Genomic DNA, 11,116 nt, shown 5'->3' with positions numbered 1-11,116 from the left:
TTTAGATGTTATTTTAGATCAACTTGGCCAAAAAGAAATTCATTGTTTAATTTGATATGGTTACTTTATTGATAATGGAATTTTACTGATTGTGTGACATCAGAGAATTGAATTCTAATTGAATTAAATGTACTCAAAATAAATTCAAAGTCTTAAAAGTCTATTATTTGGTCTCTTGTCCTAAGATCTCCTTCTCTTATTTACTGGTTCCTTAACCGGGCCGTGACAGTATATATAACTCTTTATTCATTTTTCGATATTATTACAAATTGGCGTAGAAATACATGTATGAGATGCATGGACGGCAAAAAGCAAAAATGTAGTATGTATATTCAAGTATACAAAAATTACACAAATTGAGGTCCAGACCAGAAAAAATGAAAGACAGACATCGACGGAATGAAGAAGAAAAAAGGGAAGATCAAGATGATCAAGAGGAAGTGGAAGAGGAAGAAGAAATAGAAAAAAGAAGTAAAGATAGAAAGAAAGAGAGAAAGAAATAAATAAAGAAAGAAAGAAAGGATTCAAAGAAAGAAAGAAAGAAAGAAAGTAAGAAAGAAAGAAAGAAAGTAAGAAAGAAAGAAGGATAGATAGATAGATAGGAAGAAAAAGAAAGAACGAAATAAAGAAAAAAAAAGAAGTAAGGGAGAGAAGGAAAGGAAAATAAACCTCTTTCGGTCTTCATTCATCTACATCTACATCTATTATATTCCCGCCTCTCTCTGATATAATATAACATAATATTATACAATGCGTCCCAGATAAAAGGAAACCTGAATTCAGTGTAATTTTCTCCTATCATTATCATAATCTTGCTTCGTGAGATGTACACCAATAAAGAAATATGTTTCCCTTCTTTCATTTGAAGCAAATATCAACGTTCATAATGCATGCATAACTGAGTTAAAACAATAAAAAGAGGTGCTGGTAAATTTCCATTTGCACGATTAAATTACGATTTTAAGTGAGTCTATTCGGAAAACAAAGTTCGTAACTTAAGGACGTTCCACAGTTATATTTGTGCGCATTATGATCTGCGCATAGTTTACACTCTGCGCGCTGACGTCACAATGGATGAACAGGTGATTAATTAGCTGCGGGTATGAGCTGATTTTTCTCATCTTCTGCACTTTAACTGCAGATCCGATGCGTTATTTCATGAAGCTAAAACATTGAATTATTCCATGGACCATTCAAAAAAATATTCTCTACAATTTCAAAATACTTTACTCTGCAGTGCTGCCAAGAATCACGAATATTACCCCGAGTTTGAATAAATGGTAGAGTGGTTTTGATTTTTTCTTCACATAGATACTAAGCATTCGGCCCATTTTTGGTGTTTTAAAAAGCACATTTGCTCTAATAAAAATGCTGATAGTTTAAAAACAAGCACATGAACCCCTATTTTTTAATGTTTGTACCTCTTAGGTATACCTTCCTCTACAACTCTGCAAATTTTGGTGAAAATGACATGGATTTTGAATAAAGTGCAGCATTTTTTGTACGTTTGTAGTTTGTTACTGAAATTTTACATTTTTTAGATTGGGATTTTTTTATCTTTTACGCCATTTTTAAGAACTGACAGTGCTGTTAAACTTAAAATTGCAAACAAATAGCACTATTAATAGATTCTCCATTCTAACGATACAATTATTAACTCTCTTGCGAAATTTGATGACTTTTTCATGTATTTTGACTGAGTAATGGAGGTTTAAACTCATTGTAGTAATCTTGGGCGGTCTAAAAATGCCAAATTCTTTTGAATGCGCAATTCTTAAGAACATCAATTTGGGTGAACTTTGAAGCTCTATAGCAAAAAATCAAGCACATGGACCTATGTTAATTTTTGCATATTTCGAATATTAAGGTTCTAATGTATCTATGTGCAAAGTTTGGTGAAAATGACATGGATTTCACTTTAACTGTGGAACGTCCTTAAATATCCATTTTGTCATCTTTCATAGGAGACCTTGTGCGTTAATATGATTGACGCATGGTCGAAAAAAAGTTGCATGAAAACATATTTGATTTCAACCTATTGAGCGGATCGTTAAAAACAAAGCATTTTCGTTTTCCCAAGCAAATTCAGCAGACAATTAACGGGGAGTGCTGTTCGGGCCAGGGAATGAAAGCGGGCTGGAGTCTATAGCTTTGGGAATTCAATTTCATAATGGTTGTCAATTTGTTATTTTTTATTTCAAACTTCTCTCAGTCATGTCAGTCGTTTCATTCGTCGTTACATTTCACAGGGGCGGCGGAACATGTTTGAAGGTTCGGGATGAAGCAGAAAAATGGTACAAAACTTTTGACAAGTGTAGAGGAGAAAACCATGTTTGACTTAGATGTCGATTTTATCTAAGTAGGCATACCCCCACCCCATCCAACATTCAGTTGCCCCTGCCTCTTCCAATCATTTCATATTAACAATTTTTTTTTACAAGTTTACAGAAAGAATTCAAACATATTATTATTATGTCAATCCAACCACAAAATCCCACTCACTGCGCATTCACCGGTAGCCAATTGTCTGCCGCTTTGTTGGATATGCTTAATTTTTCAACGATCCGTCAATAGGTTGAAATCAATTATGTTTTCATGCCACTTTTTCTCAACCATGCGTCAATCATATTTTACGCCCAAGGTCTCCTATGAAAGATGAAAAAAATGATTTTAATTATGAACTTTGTTTTCCGAATAGACTGCACACTTAAAATTGTAATTTAATCGTGCAAATGGAAATTTACCAGCACCTCTTTCTATTGTTTTAACTCAGTCATGTATGAATTATGAACTTTATAATTGGATTCAAAACGAAAGAAGGGAAACAAATCTCTTTATTTTTTACTGGGTCGCACTGCATAATATACATGTACCATGGAGCTAATACAGATTTCTTCTTCTACGTTTCTGTTTCTTTCTCCCTCTTTTTCTCCTTTCCCCCGTTTTTTCCCAGATGATGGGGGGGGGGGGGGGCACGTGCCCCCTTAGTTACGTTACTATTGTCATATGTTATCTTATGTTCATTTCACACACACATATACATGTACATATTGAGACAGTGATGTTGGCACTCCATACACACATTAACAACCAGACTGGCTGGACCTGAACTGTATATCACTTCTCAATCCGTGTCGTTATTTCTGTTTATCTCAGAGTCAAACCAACCCACATAACATCGTAACATGGTGGCAGCTAATTCAAGAACCCGTTGAGCAATGTGAGGAACTTTGAATCATTTTTGAACTGTTTTAGGAGATAATTTCATAGCAGACTGTCATTGGATTCCACTGGTGCTTTTTCACTACAGTCCCATATGCAGACTTTCGTGTGAGTAAACAGTGACTTTGACATTTGCATTATTATTGGTGGTGATATTGACTGCTGACTTAACAATGAGTGATTATACACCCCGAATGGATTGGGATGACCCTGATAGGGCTAGCGCAATAAAGCTCTTTCATCAACAGTGTGAGCTCTTTTTCTCAGTCAAGAACATTGATGTGGGTAAACAGGTGGACCATATCCTCTTTTTCACCGGTGCAACAGGCATCAAGCTCTACAACTCGTGGGGACTGGAGGGTGATGATCGTAATAACCCAGTCATTGTTTGGGAGAAGTTTGAGACACAGCTGAAACCTAGAGCTAATTTTCGTGTGGCTAGACTATTTCTCCAAAAGTATACGCAGAAGGAGAGGGAAAGTACAGATGACTTTGTATCACGTCTCAAGCTACAGGCGTATGATTGCGAGTTTCGAGATGAGACTGAACTTCAAGATCGAATCATCGAGCAATTTATAGCGGGTACAAGGTATCCAGAGCTCCAGAAGGACCTATTGGGTAAAGGCAAGACCCTCAGTCTCGCACAAGTTCTTGAACTGAGCAGGACATTTGAAGCATCCCAGATGCATATGGCCCAGCTTGCCCAAATACAGACCAACATGCAGCCAGCATCAGTTGATGTACATGTAGTTCGACAACCGTTAGCAGTAACCATGGTAACAAGTGTCCAAATTGTGGTGGCAAACATGCACGCAGTCCACGTGAGGCATGCCCAGCCTATGGCACTAAATGTAACAACTGCGGAAAATCTAACCACTGGAAGAGCGTGTGTCGATCCCCAGCTTCAAGTTCTGGTACCAAGAGGCAGAACTGCAATGGTCAGCACCAGAAGCATACTACACAACACCGCAGTGCCAGGGGCATGAACGTGATTCATAGCACAGCTGACAAAGACACAGAATTCCAACAGCTCCATGACGCTATGGATGTGCTGTCTTTTGACCAAATTGTTGTGTCTAGCATCAGCGCGGAGGATGACGACACCAACGACCTGGCGATGACATATGTTGAGGTGCAGCGGGATGAGCGCACGATAGCAAAGCTTCGCTCGAAGGTTGATTCTGGCGCGGAAGGCAATACAATTCCTCTCAGAATGTACAGAGGGATGTATCCTGGTCACCTTAACAAGGGTGGACTGCCCAACCCCCAGTATATACACAACTCAACCGCAAGGCTATTCGCGTACAACGAGACACCAGTTAGACATTATGGATCGGTGAGTCTGCCTTGCCGATTAAATAAGTCTCCTTGGCTATACGCCACCTTCTTCATTGTCGACTCGAAGGGACCGGCGATTGTTGGACTCAGCACAGCATTGAAGTTGAAAATGATCACTCTGCACACACGCGTCGACGAGATCAAACATTCAACAAAGATCAGCACTACTGATGACCTTGTGAGACAATTCCCTGACCAGTTCGACAAAATTGGCAACTTCCCTGGAGAGTATCATATTGTGCTAGATCCTGATGTTCAGCCTGTGGTCCATGCTCCCAGACGGTGCCCAATTCATGTGCGTGGTGAACTCAAGCGAGAGTTTGACAGCATGGAAGGTAGTGGTGTGGTCGCTAAAGTGGATGAACCTACAACTTGGGTGAGCAGCATCGCCATTTCCAGGAAGGCGAATGGCAAGCTACGTGTATGCTTAGACCCCAAGGATCTGAACAAGGCTATTCGACATTGTCACTATCGCTCTATGACAACCGATGAGGTGATACACAAACTAGCAGGTGCTAAATATTTCAGCAAGCTGGATGCCAAGAACGGTTACTGGTCGATCAAGCTTGACCATAGCAGCTCCCTTCTCACAACCTTCAATAGTCCCTTCGGACGCTACAGATTTCTTCGAATGCCATTCGGTCTTGCAATGGCACAGGATGTATTCCAGCAGCGGATGGATGTAATCCTCGAAGGCTGCCCAGGGACAATAGGAATTGCAGACGACATCGTTGTCTTCGGCAAGAGTGAAGAGGAACATGACTGGAACCTGAATCACCCCATGTCACAAGCCACAAAGTATGGTCTGCAGTTCAACAGTGACAAGTGCAGCATAAAGGTCAACCAGGTTGCCTTCTTTGGTATGATCTATGATGCTGAAGGCGTCCACCCAGATCCTCATAAGGTTGAGGCGATCAAGTCGATGTCTCCGCCTGAGAACAAGAGCCAACTTCGAGAGTTTCTTGGTATGATAACCTACCTCAGTCCCTTCATACCAAACCTCTCAGCTCAGACTGATAGCTTACGTGGTCTCTTGAAGCAAGACTCTGACTTCCAATGGACTCCAAGTCATGAGACCGCATTCAATAATCTGCGTGACAAGATCTGTCATGACGCCACTCTAGCATACTTTGATGTCAGCAAACCAACTGTGCTTCAGGTAGATGCCTCTCTGCAAGGATTAGGGGCAATGCTCCTTCAAGATGGCAAGGCTATTGCATTTGCAACCAAGGCCCTTAGTGATGCAGAGAAGAGATACGCAAACATTGAGCGGGAGTTGCTTGCTGTCGTTTTTAGTTGTGAGCGTTTCCACACATTCCTGTATGGAAAGAGCTTCACCGTGGAAACAGATCACAGACCTCTAGAGATGATACAACACAAGCACTTAGTAGCAGCTCCACCCAGACTCCAGCGTATGCTTCTTCGTCTTCAGCCATATTCGCTTACTATTGTCTACAGACCTGGAAAGGATGTACCGGTAGCTGACTGCTTGTCCAGGCGTCCCCTTGGTCCCCCAGAACACATTCCCCTTGACCTGCAAATCAACTTTGTACAATTCGCTCCAGACCGTTTGAGTCAGTTGAAGGAGGAAACAGCCAAAGATGCTGAGTTTGCAGCACTCCGGGAGGTTGTCGTTAGAGGCTGGCCAGAGAGAAGACGAGATTTACCAAGACATCTTCAGAGCTACTGGGCTTTCCGTGACGAGCTTGCTGTCGAGGATGGACTGATCCTGAAAGGAGAACGTATCCTAATCCCAAAGAGTATGAGAGAATACATACTGTCCAAGCTCCACGAGAGTCACCAGAGTATTGAGAAGACAAGACTTCGGGCTAAGGCTTCAGTGTACTGGGAATCTATCAATGATGACATTGAGGTTATGGTGAAGGACTGCACAGTCTGCCAAGAGCACAAGCCTTCACAACCCCGAGAGACTCTTTTACAGCATGAGATACCAACTAGACCTTGGCAAGTCTTGGGTACAGACTTGTTTTCCTTCGAAGGGTACAATTATCTCATCATAGCAGATTACTTTTCGAAGTTCCCCTTCGTCCGCAAGATGCCACAGGAGTGTACTAGTGCTGCTGTTGTCAATGCAACACGTCAGTTGTTTGCTGAACAGGGTGTCCCAGAACGCATCATCAGTGACAACGGTAGACACTTCGACTCCTCAACCTACAGAGAGCTTGCAACACAGTGGGGATTTAACCATGTGACTTCCTCTCCCCACTACCCCAGATCGAATGGCTTCATTGAGCGGATGATCCAAACTGTGAAGAACACGCTCAAGAAAGCTAAGGCGAGTGGCATAGACCCTAACATGGCTCTGCTGTGTATCCGTGCCACCCCAATAGATAGCTGCATTCCAAGTCCAGCTGATCTACTCTATGGAAGAAAGATGAAGGATAATCTCCCTGTGAGAATCCCCAACAACGCTTCATGCCGCGACAATGTCTACCGGCGCTTAGAACAGAGACAAGAGACCCAGAAGTACTACCATGACAAGTCGACACACCACCTTACCACCTCTTACAGCTGGTCAACTTGTCAGAGTCCAGGACCATCGAACTGGACATTGGTTTCCAGCTACTGTCCGAGACAAACTTCCAGCGCCTAGATCCTACCTGGTGGAGACGCCGAATTGTCGCCTATTGCGAAGGAACAGAAAACAGCTAGCAGATGCCCGACCTAGGCTTCCTCACAATGACCCGGAGATACCAGCACCAAATGCAACACCTGAAGACAAGGCTACCGCACCACCATCTCCCTTGTCTCGTCAGGACTCACCCCCACATGCTGACGGCCCAAACATCACCCGCAGTGGCCGTCATGTTAAGAAGCCTAACAGGTTCACCTATTAATTGTCCTTTAGCCATTACACGCATGTCTGGAACCGGATCTTCAAAAACCCTATACTCCTCCTCAAGCCATTATTAGTGGACATTTAAACAACCGCTGACCTTCAGTCGACCTATATTGATTGGATCTTAAGGACTTTGTCCCTGGAAATCTCGATTGGAACTATATATATGGACTCAGTTTTATTATCCGTAAGAGGGATGTCATATGTTATCTTATGTTCATTTCACACACATATATACATATTGAGACAGTGATGTTGGCACTCCATACACACATTAACAACCAGACTGGCTGGACCTGAACTGTATATCACTTCTCAATCCGTGTCGTTATTTCTGTTTATCTTAGAGTCAAACCAACCCACATAACATCGTAACAACTATAAAAAAAAAATATTGGGTAAGAATGTTCCATGAGGGTAATTATGTGTCCGACCAACATTGGGCATTTTTATTTTTCCAGTGTGATGAAAATTTTTCTAAAGTAATTATTTTTTAACCTTCCTGGACAATATGCTTCCCGCATTTGGTAAAATACTTCCCCAAATTGGTTGGACACATAATTACCCTCATGCTGGTTAAATTCTTACCCAACATTTTACAATGTACCTTACCTTGATCGTATTGGGTTTAACTAATGGTTGCACTCATTTATTTAAAGCTCTCAACATTTTGTTTTGAAAGAAAACAAAACAAGCCTCAGTTTCTATCTTTTTATTGTCAATCGATATTTTTATTCTTATGTACTAATTTATTTTATTTTTTGTATCATACATGTATAGTCTGTTATTGCATTTTGTCTGGGGTTTTTCATTGTCATTATTCTAAAGGTATGTGTACAGTCTTGAATTATTATTATAATAATAATTATTATAATAATATATATATTTACAGAACCACTCGGTACCGTCGAGTTTATTCGGCAACTCACGACTTGTTATATTAATGATTTGGAAATGCCTTTCACTGTTTTAGAATACGAAGAAAGCTCCAAATAGATTTGCATCTCGTCAATGGCACTTATGCACTTTGCCAACAATGTCGACATCGTTTGAGGCACTGGCGGATCCAGGGGGGCACAGCTGGCCCATGCCCCCACCCCTCCCCTCTGAGAGACACAACTAAAATATGTAATGTAAAAATACCGTTGAAACACAAGTGTGCACCCCCACTTTGAAAGTGAAGATCATTCTTTCCCCTTGGAAATTCATGGATCCGCCCCCTGGTTTGAGGTACACCCACAAAACCACTTTGACCTGCTTGTCCGCCATGATCTTGAGAGCATAAAAACTTTTAAAGGAAAATATTCAATGAACATGATAAGGGAGGCTGTGATATTTGACCAAAATCGTATTTATGTCCAATGATTAAACAATTCACTGAAAGGTTCATCTGATTGGTGTAGGGTTATTTTCAATTTGTCTAATGCCAATTCGTCCAATTACCTACTCGTCTACTATCATTTGGTATACCATCAGTTCGTCCACTCCACATGGTCTAATTGCCATCTCGTCCACTCACCATTTCGTCTAATAACCAGTTGGTCAAATAGCCATTCAGTCCATATACCATTTGGTCTAATTTTACTTTTTGGCTCTTGAACACTGTCTACAGGAACTTCGTAGATGGATGTTGAGCAGTAAGTTGAAACTCAATGAAAGCAAAACTGAGTTTCTTATCATTGGAACACCTAGACAAGTGTCTAAACTAAATATAGATTGCATAACAGTTGGAAATACTGTAGTCAAGCAGACCATGGTTGCAAAAAACCTTGGTGTCTGGTTTGACTCGCAGCTAAACATGGAAACCCACATATCCAAAACATGCAAAACTGCCTTCTATCATCTCTACAACTTACGTCATATCCGAAAATATTTTAGCAGCACATGTATTAATACATTGGTCCATGCATTTGTAACAAGAAAATTGGATTATTGTAATGGACTACTTTTTGGCTTACCAGATTCTTAGATAAACAAATTACAGCGTGTTCAAAATGCATGTGCCAGACTCATTTGTAATTCCCCCAAATTTTCCCATGTAAGGCCCCTACTCCACGATCTACATTGGCTTCCAGTACGTCAGCGAATCAAATTCAAAATAATGCTCCTAACATATAAGATACTACATGACATGGCCCCCACCTATCTCAGTGAACTCCTTAAATTAAAATCACCCACCCAGTCTTACGGGCTTCGTAGTTCCCATGACACAATGCTCCTCAGTCTCCCACCATGTAAAACAAAGATTACACTAGGTGACCGTGCCTTTTTCAGTGCTGCACCCAAACTCTGGAATAGTCTCCCTTCCTCAATAAGAAATGCATCCTCTGTCAACTTATTTAAAACTAAACTGAAATCCCACCTCTATCAAGAGAGTTTTTAATAAATAAGTCACTTTTTTGTTATGTATTTTGTAGAAATAATTAATCTTTACTTATTTTTCTTCGATTAATTTAGCGAGCTTAAATTTACTTCTAAAATTTTTGCGTATACTGTTAATAATTGTTTTTCTGCTTTTCTGTTATGTATTGTAATGCACAGTTGAGTATATCCAAATAGAAATTGCGCAATATAAATTAACAATTATTATTATTATTATTAATTATTAATTATTACTTAGTGTTAATTGGGCAAAATTAATGAAAATAAAATGGGTTTTAGACCAACTGGTTATGAGGCGAAATGGTCATAGACGAACTGGTGATTAGACGAAGTGGTAATTGGACCAAATGGCCAGTGGAACTGGTTGTTAGACGAAATGTTGATGGACGGAATGGCATTAGACTAAATGAAGATAGACCATGTGGTGAGTGGACGAGTTGGCTGTAGACGAATTGGCAATTTACCGATGTGGAGACATTTGAAAACGTTTTTTATTCCACTCTCTCTCAATCTTACCGGCTGACCTTCTTGCCATTCTCTCTCCCCCTCCATCTCTCTACCCCCATCTCTCTAACCCCCCTCTCCCCCTCTCTCAATCCCTCTATCAATCTTACTGGCTGACCTTCTTTGCATCCCCCTCTCTATTATCTATCATTCTCTTTACCCTCCACCTTTTGTTTTCACTCTCATGACAATCTCATTTCTCCAGAAAATCTTACCCAAGGTAATCATGATAATGATAATAGGCCTACGCCTCTCCGGACCACTTTTGATGGAGTTTCCCCGATTTTGTTAAAGTTTTCAAAAATAATTTAACACTGGGGTAATTACCGAAACTGAAGCATGCATGTTAATAAAAATGTTAATTTTGCAATATTCGTTGCAAACAGGTCAAGTTGAATAACTGATTTAATTATACTCGGCTTTTGTGTATATGCGTATTATAAGCGCTCATATTATATACATATACATGCATATTGTTTGTTATTACTTTTTTTCTTCTTAAAATTGCAATTAGCCAAAGTACCTGCTCCTGCTGTCCGCTTTCTTTCTACGTAATGTACACTGCACTTCTCTGTCCCTCCCCTCTTCTCCCTCTCACCTCCCCCTCTCTCCCTAATATTATAAAACAAAATATTTCTCACACGATCCATCAGTTACTTTTTTGTAAAGTGCGCAATAATTATTTGTATTCATTTTTAAATAAAAGTTCTATATATCATTACGACCCAATATTTCTTTGTTGTAATTTTGTAATGAAACTAAGTTAGGGGCTTGCCTTTTGTACAAGCTTTGCTTTTTTTCGGCAAGACC

Source organism: Lytechinus pictus, chromosome 4 (assembly GCF_037042905.1).
Source record: "Lytechinus pictus isolate F3 Inbred chromosome 4, Lp3.0, whole genome shotgun sequence".
Taxonomy (NCBI): Eukaryota; Metazoa; Echinodermata; class Echinoidea; order Temnopleuroida; family Toxopneustidae; genus Lytechinus; species Lytechinus pictus.
Note: the sequence above shows the minus strand (reverse complement) of the source record.